Below are 14,742 nucleotides of genomic sequence, written 5' to 3'. Positions count from 1 at the left end.
TGAACTAATTAACCTGTTTATTCTCTAGGGACTACTTCCTCTCCTCTTCTAGCCCTCAGGCTGATTCAGTGGAATTGACTATATCCCTGGTCAGGGGCAGAACACGTGGCTTAGAACTAAGCCACTCAGCACTAGCATTATCCTGGCCTTGGAGACTGACTCAGGGATGTGACCCAATTAGAGCCCATGACAAGCAATTTCTCTCTTACCAGAGAAAGGTGGAGAGCTTTTCTCTGCCCCCTACAGCTCCCCCCACCAATAAAAAAAAAAAAGAAAAAAGAAATATTAGCCTAGATCAATGTCCCAAAGCATTTCCCCAGTGTTTTCTTCTGGTAGTTTCATGTCTTATATTTAAATCTTTAATCCATTTTGATTTGATATGGTGAGGGATAGGGGTCTAGTTTTATTCTTCTGCATATAGATATCCAGTCTTCCCAGCACCATTTATTGAAGAGACTGTTCTTTCCCCAATGTATGTCTTGGTGGCTTTGTTAAAAATGAATTGACTGTAAATGTGTGAACTTGTTTCTGGAACCTCGATTCTGTTCCATCGGTCTACGTGGCTGTTTTTATGTCAGTATCGTGCTATTTTGGTTACTATAGCTTTGTAGTATAATTTGAAGTCAAGTAATGTGATGCCTTCAGCTTAAGTCAATTTACATAGATTTTGTGTATTCATTTGGATTTTCTTTATTCATTTGGATTTTCTTTTTAATCACTGAAAAAGTACTGACTGATAAAACGTTTTAAAAAAGAACTTGGAGTTTTAGTTGGAAAATTAGCTCTATAGAAATAAACAGCATTGTAATAAATTAGGAGGAAGTCTGGCTGAATTACCAAATCTAGTAGCCATATTGAGGGCAGTGATAGGCCTTTTCCATTCTAAACTGGTCAGTGTCATATTGAGGTCTATGGTCTCAATTAAACAGGGGTATAGTGGCTGGAGAACACTCAGAGGTGAGTGACTAGAGGTATGAATGGACTTTAATCAAGTCACGTGAAGAATGGTTGAAGGAAATAAATGTGTCTACTCTGAAGATTATTCCATGGGGTCATGATAGTAGCCTTCAGATAGTTAGAGTTTTTTTTTTAATTAAAAAAATTGTGCAGGAGGGTGAGGCAGGAGAATGGCGAAAACCCAGGAGGTGGAGCTTGCAGTGAGCCAAAATCACGCCACTGCACTCCAGCCTGGGTGACAGAGCGAGACTCCATCTCAAAAAAAAAAAAAAAAAAAAGAAAAAAAATTGTGGTAAAAGATACATAAAATTTGAAATGTTAACCATTTAAGTGTACTTACAGTTCGATGGCATTATGTCCATTCACACTGTTGTGTGACCATCACTGAAACTCATCTTTTCATCTTTCAAATCTCTGTACTCATTAGACTGTAACTTCCCATTCTTTCCTGTCCCCAGTCCCTGGAAACCACAATTCTACTTTCTGTCTATTAATTTGACTACTAAAGGCACCTCACGTATGTGGAATCAATAACCGTTGTCCTTTCGTGACTGGCTTATTTCACGTAACATAATGTCCTCAGGGTTCATCCATGTTGTAGAATGTGTCAGAACTGTCTTCCTTGTTAAGATTTAATAATATTTAATTGTATGTATGCATCACATTTTGTTTATTCATTACCTGTCAATGGACACTTGGGTCATTCCCATCTTTTGGCTATTGTGAATAATGCTGCTGTGAACATGGGTCTACAAATCTTTTTGCATTCCTGCTTTCAATTCTTTTGGGTATATACTCAGAAGTGAAATTGTTGGATCATGTGATAATTCCATTTTTAATTTTTGAAAGAACCACCATACTGTCTTCCAAACGGCTGCACCATTTTGTATTTCCACCAAAGTGCACAAGAGTCTCAATTTCCCCATTTCCTTGCTAACACTTATTATTTATTGTTTGGTTTTTAAAAAAATAATAGCCATCCTAATGAGGGTGAAGTGGTATTTCATTGTGGCTTTGATTTGCATTTCTCTAATATTAGTGACAGTGAGCATTTTTACATGTGCTTATTGGCTATAGGCATATCTTTCAAGAAATGTCTATTCAAATCCTTTGCCCATTTTTGAATTAAGTTGTTTGGCTTTTTGTTGCTGGGTTGTAGGAGTTCTTTATATATTCTGAATATTAAACCTTTATCAGGTATATGATTTGCAAATATTTTCTCTCATTCTGTGGGTTACCTTTTCATTCTGTTGATAGTTGATGACAAAGCTTTTAATTTTGATGTAGTCTAATTTGTCTATTTTTTCTTTTGTTGCCTGTGCATTTGATGTCATAGTCAAGAAATCATTGCCAAATCCAGTGTCATGAAGATTTTCCATATGCTTTTTTCTATGAGCTTTACAGTTTTAGGTCTTATGTTTGGGTCTTTGATCCATTTTGAGTTAACTTTTATATATGGTGTAAAGTAAGGGTTCAAATACATTTTTTTCCATGTGGCTATCCTGTTTTTCCAACATCATTCATTGAAAATACTATCGTCTTAGTCTGTTTCCTGCTGCTATAACACAATACTATAGACTGGGTAATTTATAAATAAACTTATTTGGTTCATGGTTCTTGAGGTTAGGAAGTCCAAGGGCATGGTGCCAACATGTGGTGAGGATGATCTCTTGGCAGAAGGGTGAAAGGCAGAAGTGAGCATGCGAGACAGAAGAGGAAATCAGGCCAAACTCATTGTTTTTATCAGACACCCATGCCAGAGATCTCTAACGCACTCCTAATATAACAGTATTAATCAATTCATGAGAGCAGAGCCTTCATGCCCCAATCACCTCTAAAAGCACCACCTCTTAATACTGTTACAATGACAGTTAAATTTCAATACAACTTTCAGTGGGAACATTCAAGTCATAGCAACTATTCTTTCCCTATTGAATGGTCTTGGCACTCTTGTCGAAAATCAGTTGACCATAAATGTATGGGATTATTTCTGGACTTTCAGTTCTATTCTACTGATCTATATGTCTGTCTGTATGCCAGTACCACACTGTTTTCACTACTGTAGCTTTGTAGTAAGTTTTGAAATCAGGAAGTGTGAAACCTCCAACTGTTCTTTTTGAAGATTGTTTTAGCTATTTTGGGGTCTCTTGAAATTCAATATGCATATTAGGATGATTTTTCTATTTCTGTAGAAAACATCATTGGGATTTTGACAGAGATTATATTGAATCTGTAGATTGCTTTGTGTAGTATTGGCATCTTAATAATATTAAGTTTTCTAATTCATGAAACATAAAATGTCTTTCCATTTACTGGTGTTCTCTTTAATTTCTTTCAGCAATGCTTTGTAGTTTTCAGTGTACCTGTCTTTTATCTCCTTGGTTATTCCTAAGTATTTGATTCTTTCTCATACCATTGTAAATAGAATTGTTTTTCAAAAGGCTTTTATGCAAACAATTTTATGGTTAAATTGCTCTATGAGACTCCCATAGTTAGAAATAGCAGTGGGTGAGAGTGAGAGAGACAGGTATTTTAATTATTATTAGAGTTTATAAAAATGGACTGGGTCATCTCAAGAAATAGTGAACTTCCTGTCACTGAAGATGACCTCTCTTGGCTAGATGGCCACCAAACCTGTTTAGAAGGAATTTGGACACAGAGTGAAGCACAGGGTAGGGGGAAAAGGAAGACGTGTGGAGCAGAATAGCATGTACTTCACAATTCCTTCTGGCTCTGCAATGTACACTAAACCACAGCACAACGAGGAAATAGGAAAAGAAGGAGCTTCCCTAGGGGTTGTTTAGAAAGAGCCAATCTAAGTTGCGGTCAAGGCAAATAATTGGTCACAAACTTAGAAACTGTTCAGAAAATTTCTGGAGAAATGAGGAAGCATGATGTAGAAATAACAAGTACAAAGATGAGGATGACTGACGGTCCTAATAGAATCTAAAATGAGGGCAGGAAAGTTTTTTTCTACTGACAGTCAGAAGCCCACTTATTAAGATATCTAAAAGATCTACATAAACAATACCTCAGTCCTTCCTTGTCTCCTTCCTATCACTCCTCTCTCTCTCTCTCTCTCTTTCTCATCTATTCATCATCTATCTTTCTTTCCACATGGCTTACATGAGGAGCATGTTTTGAATGGTCTTGCCTCTCTAACTGCTTTAAACAGATAGACTTCTATATGGGTGCATAAAGAGAGATTTCAGAATACACACAGGGTGAGAGATTCTGAGGACAGAAAATGGAAGAAACGTGAACAAATAGGAAGAAAGAAGCATGTGAAGACATGCAGATTGTATTTTATTTAAAACTCTGCTGCCGCTGCCGGAGAATGATCTGGGTGGCAGCTAGCAGCCTCGGCAAGGGGCCAGGAGCCACTTCTGAGGGTGCCCAGAGAAGCAAAGGTCGCCAGTCCTGTGTCGTCGCCCTCTCTGCCCCCCAGGAGGGGCAAGAGGGAGCGGGGGCTGATGTCAGAAATACACTTTTGGAGATGGCCTCTAAATCCTGGCTGAATTTTTTTACCTTCCTCTATGGATCGGCAATAGGATTTCTTTTATGTTCTCAGCTATTTAGTATTTTGTTGGGAGAAGAGGGTGACACCCAGTCTGATGTTCTTCATAATGATCCTCATGCGAGGCATTCAGATGATAATGGACAGAATCATCTAGAAGGACAAATGAACTTCAATGCAGATTCTAGCCAACGTAAAGATGAGAACATAGACATCACTGAAAACCTCTATCAGCAAGTTAAAATTCTTTGCTGGGTTATGACAGGCCCTCAAAACCTAGAGAAAAAGGCCAAACGTGTCAAAGTTACCTGGGTCCAGCATAGTCACAAAGTGTTTTTTATGAGTTCGGAAGAAAATAAAGACTTCCCTGCTGTGGGATTGAAAACCAAAGAAGGCAGAGATCAGCTTTACTGGAAAACAATTAAACCTTTTCAGTATGTTCATGAACATCATTTAGAAGATGTTGATTGGTTTTTGAAAGCAGATGATGATACATATTTCGTACTAGACAATTTGAGATGGCTTCTTTCAAAATATGATTCTAAAGAACCCATTTACTGTGGAAGAAGATTTAAACCCTTTGTAAAACAGGGCTATATGAGTGGAGGAGCAGCATATTTACTAAGCAAAGAAGGCTTGAAGAGATTTGTTGATGCATTTAAAACAGACAAGTGTACACATAATTTCTCCATTGAAGACTTAGCACTGGGAAGATGCATGGAAATTATAAATGTAGAAGCAGGAGATTCCAGAGATGCCATTGAAAAAAAACCTTTTCATCCTTTTGTGCCAGAACACCACTTAATAAAGGTTATCTACTTAGAACCTTTTGGTACAGGAATTACAACTATTATCCTCCTGTAGAGGGTCCTGGTTGCTGTTCTGATCTTGCAGATTCTTTTCACTATGTTGATTTTTACAACTGGGTATGTGTTAGAATACCTCATTTATCATCTTCGTCCGTATATTTATTTATACAGATATCAAGCTACCTTACCTGAAAATATACTACAGGAAATTAGTCAAGCAAACAAAAATGAAGGCACAAAAGTGAAGTTAGGAAACCCTTGAAAGAAAATCACGAATGAACAAAGGTAAAATGTCTAGCATTGCACTGAAGGACTTCTGCATTTCTGACATAGAACACTGGAATCCCAGGGAGGAATTCTAAGTGAACATTCCATATAGAAACCTTTCACATGAATGACTATAAACTGAAGCTTTAAATGACCTGCGAAGTCTGTTAAAATGTGTTTTGACACAGTAATATAAAAATATATCTATATATATAAGAAGAAATTGTGTTTTTAAAATGGTGGCCAGGTAGAGGAACTAGAAAAGAGATTTTGTTGTCTATTTTTGACCATCTGTATTATTGTCACTAAGAAACTAAAACAGTTGAATTTGCTAAAACTACACTGTGCTATGTTAGTAATAAACAGATCTGCCTTAAAGAAAATTTTAGAAAGAAATATTGTTGCTCAGTGTTATTAATACAGCTCAAGAGTTGAGTTTATATTTGCAGTATGATATACATGATCCAACCCCTCCCAACACATACAGTTTTTGTCTAATGGAAATTTTGCTGTGATTATTTATAATTGGCAGTTTTTCTTCCAAAAGAAGCTAAAATAAGACTGGCATTTATCCTGAAGTGCCTTAATAAAACCGTACTTTAAAATTATATGGGCCTTGACTATATTATATATTTGATTCAAATTAGTAATCCTTTATGGAATCTCTGTTGGTTCTCTTCTAAATATGTTTACCCACCCTTGAATACAATTCTCCACTATTAATATTAATTTACTCATAGCATTCATAGCATTCTGTAAACATGTATTTTATAATATTTGTTCCCAAATTTACCCATTGTTAATTATGGGTAACTAATAATAAATTTAATGCTATTTGAGGATGCTTTTCTTATATCAGTGCCACTCTCAGGGATTACTAAGTGACATTTTAAATTGATTATTTTAAACTCTTTCTAACTACATAGTTTTGATTTCTTTCATTCTCATCCTGTTGAGAGATGAGAATGTGTTTGTGCTTTTCATAACTTGTTTAAAGCAGAGTTATAACATTCATTTTTAGGATCCAAGGTGGCTATTAGTTACACTGGCAAGATTATTTTGAATGCAAGATTTTGAAAAGAATTAATTAAAAACAATAGAAAACGCAGAGTACTTAAACAAAAACGTTATATATTGAAAGAGTAGATACTTAACTTATAAATAACAGTCTGAAAGTTGATGCTGACTTACTATTTTGGGATAATTGTCTTGCCAGTGGATAATTCTAACAACGACCTATTCAAGGCTGTCATCAAAAACATTCACAAATGTTTCATTCTATTTTTAGTGACTCTCTGTTTAAAGAGTTTCTGAAAGAAAATTTGTATTTTTATTATATTTAGCAATACTGAGTGTGTCATAACAGAATATTTTACAGACTTTCTATGAGATTATTTTTAATGGCACAAAAGATTTACATTTCCCTTATGTTTATCATTATGCCAATTTTACATGACTGTCGTGCCACTGACTCTGCTGTCTAGCTAAATAATTTCTTTTTTTGGAGACAGTCTCACTGTCCCCGAGGCTGGAGTGCAGTGGCATGATCTCTGCTCACTGCAACCTCTGCCTCCCAGGTTCAAGCGATTCTCCTGCCTCAGCCTCCCGAATAGCTGGGATTACAGGTGTGTGCCACCACGCCCGGCCAATTTTTGTATTTTTAGTAGAGATGGGGTTTTGCCATGTTAGCCAGGCTGGTCTTGAACTCCTGACCTCAGGTGATCTACCTGCCTCCACCTCCCAAAGTGCTGGGATTATAGGTGTGAGCCACAGCACCTGGCTAGCTAAATAATTTCTATTTATTGTGCCAAAACATGTCACAATCATGACTCCTCGAATGGTATATTTGAGAGGATATTGTTCTCGTTGGCTAACCATTGATTACTCTGTCCACATAGTGAAAACATGCACTAATTTTTACCTATTATCATGGTAGTATTATCTGCCAAAATTTTGAGGCATTCATTTTATTCTTTGAACAACTCTTCACAATAGTGTGGACATGAATTTTCATATGTGTTACTTGACTAGAAGTATAAATGGTTTACTATAAATATCCAAAAACCTTAAGATTTACTCACAAGAAATGAATGTTGTGATGAATCCTGGGTTCTAGAGTCAGACTTACTCAGGTTTAAATTCTTGCTCCAACACTTACTGTTTTTGTAACCTTGAGCAATTTTATTTAATCTCTCTGTGTCTCAATTTTCTCATCTGTCAATTAGGGATGATAGTACTACCTACCTCACAGGATTTTTATGAGGATTAAATAAATGTAAGGTTCTTAGAACACTATCTGTCCCAGAACAGGGAGCAATGAATACAAGATTGTATTATTATTCTATTACCTTGGAGTGTAACTATTGCATTTAAGTGAATAAAAAATTTGCTTTGACCAGATACTGAAGGAAATATTTCATACATTTCTTAATAAGTAATAGCTAGTATTTATCGAGTGCCTACTGTGTGCTAACTATTGTGCTTACTCTGTGTATAATAGTGTTAATCCTCAAAATTTGGGTGTTATTCCCATGTTATAGATAAGGAAACTGAGGCTTGGAGAATTAAAGTTACTTTGTCACTGTCACAAAGCTAGTAAGTAACAGAGGCAGGATTTATATTCAAACCCTGTGTGTTCATTTGAACTGTATCAGGCTTGGGGTTAGTCATTGAACATTATTTCCATTTTTATTTATATGATATATGACATCTGATACATTGGCCAGTAATAGGCAAATTAACCCAGTCAAATTGTCATAGTGATTCTTAAACTGTGGTTTGCACACTTGCCTAGGACATTGTTAAAATGCCGATCTGAAGACCCCAATCTCAGAAATTCTAATTTAAGCATGGGGCCCAAAGGTATGCATTCTTACCAGATGCCCTAGGGCAGTGATTGTCAAAAGTGTGGTCCCAACAAAAAGCATCAACATCACCTGGGAACATGTTGGAAATGCAACCTCTCTCAGGGTCCCATCTCAGATCTACTAAATCAGATACTCTAGGAGCAGGGGCAGGGGCTAGCAGTTGTGTTTAAGCAAACTGCAGGTGTCTTTATCATCCTAGTTTGAGAACCACTGCCAACACCTACATGATTTTGGTACAAATAGTGTTTGAAACACACTGAAGATTACTGCTCCATTATTAAGACATTTTTTCAAAAAGCATGTTTTAAATCAGTATAGTGCAGGATCATGTAATATTAAATATAAAGATAATTTAAAGGGTCATTGGATCATTCATATGGCCAAATTTTTAGCTTCTCCAAAGTGGCTAATATCAGGGACCACGATAAAATCTGTAATTCTCTAAGTTTCGTAATTTTATATTGAGGCAGGAAGGGTTAATCAAGTACTAATAAGTACATAATTTATTTAAAACATACATAAAATAAGTGTCATCAAAAAGGTCTACAATTGTTGGTAAAAAGAATTTAAATTGAAGTAGTAAATGCTATTTTATAATATATAGAGCATTTTTCTGCCAATTCATTCTGGTTTGTGTGACCTAATAAAGCAAAAACAAAAACAAAAACAGTTCTCCAAGTATTCCGTAGAGCACATAAAACCAGATTTCATGATGATGATGTATTCACTATCTTTTAGATTAAGATCTTCGTTATTTAGATAAATTGTTTTAGTATGGTTTTAACACATAAGGCTTTTGATGTCTTATGTTCTCTAACGATGGTATGCTTGTATTTTCTAGTGGAAAGTTCATAGATAAAGCAGATTTTTGTCCCAGTTTGTTTTCAAATATCATACATTTCAGAGGAGTTTTTCTTACTGTAATGATATATTAAAATAAACCACTGATTGACTTTTATTATTATTTGAATATGGAATTGGACTTGAGCATTAATTTGCTAACTGGTTATTTTCACAATTGTTTTCTTGAGTATTAATTTTTCACTTCTTTGAGACTGTCAAACCATAGTTATTACCAGATTGATGCACTATTGTACTTGAAAGAATCACTTGATTGATTAAAGTATATCTAGCATTTTATTCTCCATTTGTTTTCAGTTCATAAGACTATTATCTTTGACAGTTTCTGCTTTGTATTTATTGCCCTTCTTTATTTGCTTTATTACTAATTCCCATTTTCTAGTTACTCTTAAATGCTGCTTTCACAGGGTTAATTTGGCTGTTAATAGTGATTAAAATTTTTATTACTTAATTGATAATTTTAAATCTATGAACTGGGTTTCCCTATGAGATTGAAAGTGAAAGTCTAACAATAATGCCTGCTGGCTCTCAAGATAGTTGCCCTACTTAAAAATCTAGAATTTTAAATTAATTCAACATCTACAACTATTATTACTTTTTTTGTTTTTTTGAGACGGAGTTTCACTCTTGTTACCCAGGCTGGAGTGCAATGGCATGATCCTGGCTCACCGCAACCTCCGCCTCCCTGGTTCAAGCAATGCTCCTGCCTCAGCCTCCCGAGTAGCTGGGATTACAGGCATGCACCACCACGCCCAGCTTATTTTGTATTTTTAGTAGAGATGGGGTTTCACCATTTTGGTCAGACTGGTCTTGAACTCCCAACCTCAGGTGATCCGCCTGCCTCAGCCTCCCAAAGTGCTGGGATTATAGGCGTGAGCCACCGGGCCCAGCCACATCTACAATTATTAAAGGAAGTAAAGTTATTTGGATTTTTCCACTCACCCTTTTTTCAAAAACAAAAAACCCCAAAACCCATTTGCTTTATTTTTCTACTTTATAGTAGGCCTAACAGAAACATACTGAAGCAATCTGGGAGACAACTTGTGGTAGATCCTATGCTAAATGTTAATGTTACCTCTGTTGATTTAAAAACAGTGTCTAGGGGCCGGGTGCGGTGACTCACGCCTGTAATCCCAGCACTTTGGGAGGCTGAGGCTGGCGGATCACGAGGTCAAGAGATTGGGACCATCCTGGCTAACACAGTGAAACCCCGCCTCTACTAAAAATACAAAAAATTTAGCCGGGCGTGGTGGTGGGTGCCTGTAGTCCCAGCTACTTGGGAGGCTAAGGCAAGAGAAAGGCCTGAACTGGTAAGGCGGAGCTTGCAGTGAGCCGAGATCACGCCACTGCACTCCAGCCTGGGCGACAGAGTGAGACTCCGTCTCAAAAATAAACAAACAAAAAACCCCAAAAAACCTAAACATGTGTTTATATGTAAGAGTTGAAATAACAATTTTAACAAAGGGTGGAATAAAGAATTTTACAAATTCTCTCTAGAGAAACCAACTCTAAAGTTTTAGAGTTGAATTGTTCTCTATTTCAATTCCCTTACCTCTCTAGTTTTCAGTTTATGTTAGTTAAGTTTTAATAACTTTGAAGGGCCCAGCAAATTAATAATCTACACGAAGTATTTTATTAGAGGGAAACTAATCTTACTGCTAAGCAGTGTGTTGTACTACATAGTGAATGTTTGTATTTTGGAATTTAAAAATTATTTAAGGTAATGGTGCTATGAATGGTTTAAAAATGTCTGGTGACTTGCTTATTTTAAGTGATCACCATTAAGTCAGAAAAATATATTTTTAAATGTTTCTTAAAGTGGCTTTTGAACATTTTTCAACAGTGGATTTAAATAATGCATAAAATAAATTGCCATGTTCAAAGTTAAAAAAAAAAAACAGAAAAACCTTAGGTGTGGCCTGGTAGGGTGACTCATACCAGGAGGCGGAGGTGGGCGGGGCGCGGTAGCTCACGCCTGTAATCCCAGCACTTTGGGAGGCCGAGGCAGGGGGATCACAAGGTCAGTTGAGAACAAGACCATCCTGGCTAACACAGTGAAACCCCGCCTCTACTAAAAATACAAAAAAATTAGCCAGGCGTGGTGGGGGGCGCCTGTAGTCCCAGCTACTCGGGAGGCGGAGGCAGGAGAATGGCGTGAACTGGAGAGGCGGAGCTTGCGGTGAGCCGAGATCGCGCCACTGCATTCCAACCTGGGCGACAGAGTGCGACAGCGCCTCAAAAAAAAAAAAAAAAAAAAAAGAGGCCGAGGTGAGAGGATTACTTGAGACCAGTAGTTGCAGACCAGCCTGAACAACATAGCAAGACCTCATCTCTACAATTGTGTTTTAATTGTAGTATGTATATACATGAAATGTGTAAAAGTCTTTAAAAGCCTGGAAGAATGTGCATCAAAAAGTCAATAGAGATAATCTCTTGGATATTCTTCAGAACTTTCTATATTTATCAAATTCTCTATAATGAATGTATGTTCTTTTATACCTGTCAAAATAAACCAAGTTTTTTTCCCTTACATGGTAAGAGAGAAGTCAGGCGTACTAGCTTTAATAATACTAATACTAAGGGGGTACACAGAGCCTAGCATGTCTATAAAACTAAGAAAACAAGTCCTTGCTGTTTGATAACATCCTAAAAAAGAAAAAAGTATGTATTTTGCTAATTCTGACCTTTATAAATACTCTAGTAGGGTTTTTTTTTTAAAAACAAAGGTATATATTTAAATTTTTATTAATTTTTACCTAAAAATTGGAAGGATAGACAGTCTTAAGATCATTTCTTTCCTTCATTTTTCATGGTCACAAAACCTAACTGATTTCTGGATGTATCATAAATTATCCAATGTCAGGGGCTTAGCATTAATACTGTCAGACATGTAATAGGCTATTAAAAATGTTTTAGATTAGAGGGCCTTCGTTAGAGTATCTCAGATTTTACAAAAAGGTTCCTTTTTTAGAGCTTCACATGGTGGATCTGTCCTTGGGTTATTATGGAGTTCTTTGGGAAAGCCCTTGACTGCATCGGTTACTGGGCCCATTTTGTTGAAATTAACCAGAAGTTAGCTTGACACTTGTTCTGCCTGAGCTGTGACCCTTTTGCAAAAGGACCAAAAATTGCATTGCAATTTCAAGAGTTCAGACCAGAGTAATTTGGGGAGGCTTTCTTTGGTTTATTCTATTCAGAGGATTCTTGGGTGACTAAACACATCCTAGGGTCACCAGTGATGTCTGGATTCATTTTGGACAACCACAGAGGACTCTGCAGATCTTTCTTAGATTGTTCCTTGAAATAGAATTGATTGCCTCGAAGAACTCATTCATTCATTTACTCATCTACCACAGGCTAGTAAAATTGTAGTTACAAAGGCTGTAGAGTTTCTGTCCCTAAGAAAGACATGTCCTAGTGGGAAGACGAATGTCTTATTTATGATTGAGACATACTGGAGATATTATGGCAGGACAGGGGAAGACTCACTTCAATGAACAGTTTCCTGCGCATTCCCCTAATTTCCTCTCTCCTTATGCAGGATTATCCTGAATGCTTCGAAGAAATTGCATTCTTGGGGGTACCCAGAATGACCTATCCACAAAGTGGCCAGTCTTTCCGCCTTTAAGGAGCATGCCAGGCCTTAACACTGCACCATGATGGCTCCATGGGACAACATTGCCACCCACTGGTAATGAAGAGTCTCTGTGGACCTTCACCTGGGTCCCGAGTCAATCTGGAACTCTTTGACCATGCAAGAACAAGTTAAAGGTCATTGATACAGCCAACTGGCATTGAAACAAAATTAGTCTCATGTGACTCTTTTCGAATATATCAGGTGATGCAAAGCGTACATATAGAAAAATGGTAAGAGCACAGGCTCTGGGGCCTCACCTCTAGAGTTTGATTCTGGCACTGCCACTTACCTGCTAGCTATCTGACTTTAGGCGAGTTGCTTAACATCTCTATGTCCATTCTTCACTTGCCAAACGAATAAGAATAGTGCCTCCCCGTTAGGGCTGTTCTGAGAGCTAAATGAATTAATTCATATGATGTGCTTAAAGCAGTGCCTGGCCCAGAGCAAATATTCAAAGTGTGTTAATTAGTGGGGTGATTCCTCAAAGACCAAGAGGCAGAAATACCATTTGATCCAGCAATCCCATTACTAGGTATATACCCCAAGGAATATAAATCATTCTATTATAAAGATACTTGCATGCATATCACAATAGCAGCACTATTCACTATTAGCAAAAACTTGGAATCAACCTAAATGCCCCGTCAATGATAAACTGGATAGAGAAAATGTGATACATATGCACCATGGAATACTATGCAGCCATAAAAAAGAACAAGGTCATGTCCTTTGCAGGGACATGGATGGAGTTGGAAGCCATTATCCTCAGCAAACTAATGCAGGAACAGAAAACCAAACACCACCTGTTCTCACTGATAAGTGGGAGCTGAATGATGGGAACACATGGACACATGGAGGGGAACAACACACACTGGAGCCAGTCAGAGGCGGTGGTGTGGGGAGAGGGGGAGCATCAGGAAGAAGAGGTCATGGATGCTGGGTTTAATATTTAGGTGATGGGATGATCTGTGCAGCAAACAACCATGGCACACATTTACCTATGTAACAAACCTGCACATCCTACACATGTACCCCTGGACTTAAAATAAAAGTTAAAGAAAAAAAAAACCAAGTCTGTCTGTTGTTATTATTATTCAAATTACTACTTTGACATAGATAGGCACTTGTGCCTTCTTGCCCTTAAACGAGACCCTTTGCCTTGTGCAGCAGGCTGTAGGAATTTTGTGAGCAGAAACATTTTTACCAGGTCTCACGTCTTCTCCAGTCCCTCAGGGTGTACTGCCTGAGATGATAAGAGTGTTTTAGAAAGTGTCAGTCACATGAGAAGAAGAAAGTTTCTTTCTAACATTTTAAAGGGAAAAATAGCTCCAGGCTTTCCACATGTACCAGCTGAGGGAACAAACATGCAAAGTGACCTTCATACCCTGGGAGTGGAAAAGAAGAGATTTCATTCTGTGGGGAGGAAGTCTTGCAACAATATTATCTCAAGGGTAAATATCTGGCTGCAATCAGATCTTTCTTCCGTAACCAAATCTGTGATGCAACACATGTTGTGTTTCTTTGAATGTTAGCATCTCTGTGCTCTTGTGGGGGTAGGTTTTCTGAGCTGTGAAGGGCATTTCACGTTGAGCGTCTCTCCTGCACGAAGAGGACCTGGGGAATGGAATTTTCTGTTTTAAGGAGTGTGTCTGTGTTGAAATTCAGTAAAGATGCCTCTCAGAATGCACTTTTATAGAATGCATCTTTATTTTAATAATTTTTTTTCTTTTTTTTCTTTTTTTTGAGACGGAGTCTCGCTCTGTTGCCCATGCTGGAGTGTAGTGGCCGGATCTCAGCTCACTGCAAGCTCTGCCTCCCGGGTTCACG

At 37.4% G+C, this 14,742-nt stretch overlaps 1 protein-coding gene and 1 pseudogene across 1 annotated transcript in view; one reads left to right on the top strand and one right to left on the bottom strand.

The window, feature by feature from the left end:
* Window positions 1–14,742, bottom strand: part of ANKRD55 (ankyrin repeat domain 55) — a 137,907-nt gene that overhangs the window by 98,283 nt on the left and 24,882 nt on the right. The window lies entirely within an intron of this gene.
* Window positions 4,454–5,699, top strand: LOC126957149 (glycoprotein-N-acetylgalactosamine 3-beta-galactosyltransferase 1-like; annotated as a pseudogene).

Source organism: Macaca thibetana, chromosome 6 (genome assembly GCF_024542745.1).
Source record: "Macaca thibetana thibetana isolate TM-01 chromosome 6, ASM2454274v1, whole genome shotgun sequence".
Taxonomy (NCBI): Eukaryota; Metazoa; Chordata; class Mammalia; order Primates; family Cercopithecidae; genus Macaca; species Macaca thibetana.
Note: the sequence above shows the minus strand (reverse complement) of the source record. Positions and strands in the feature narration are given on the sequence as shown.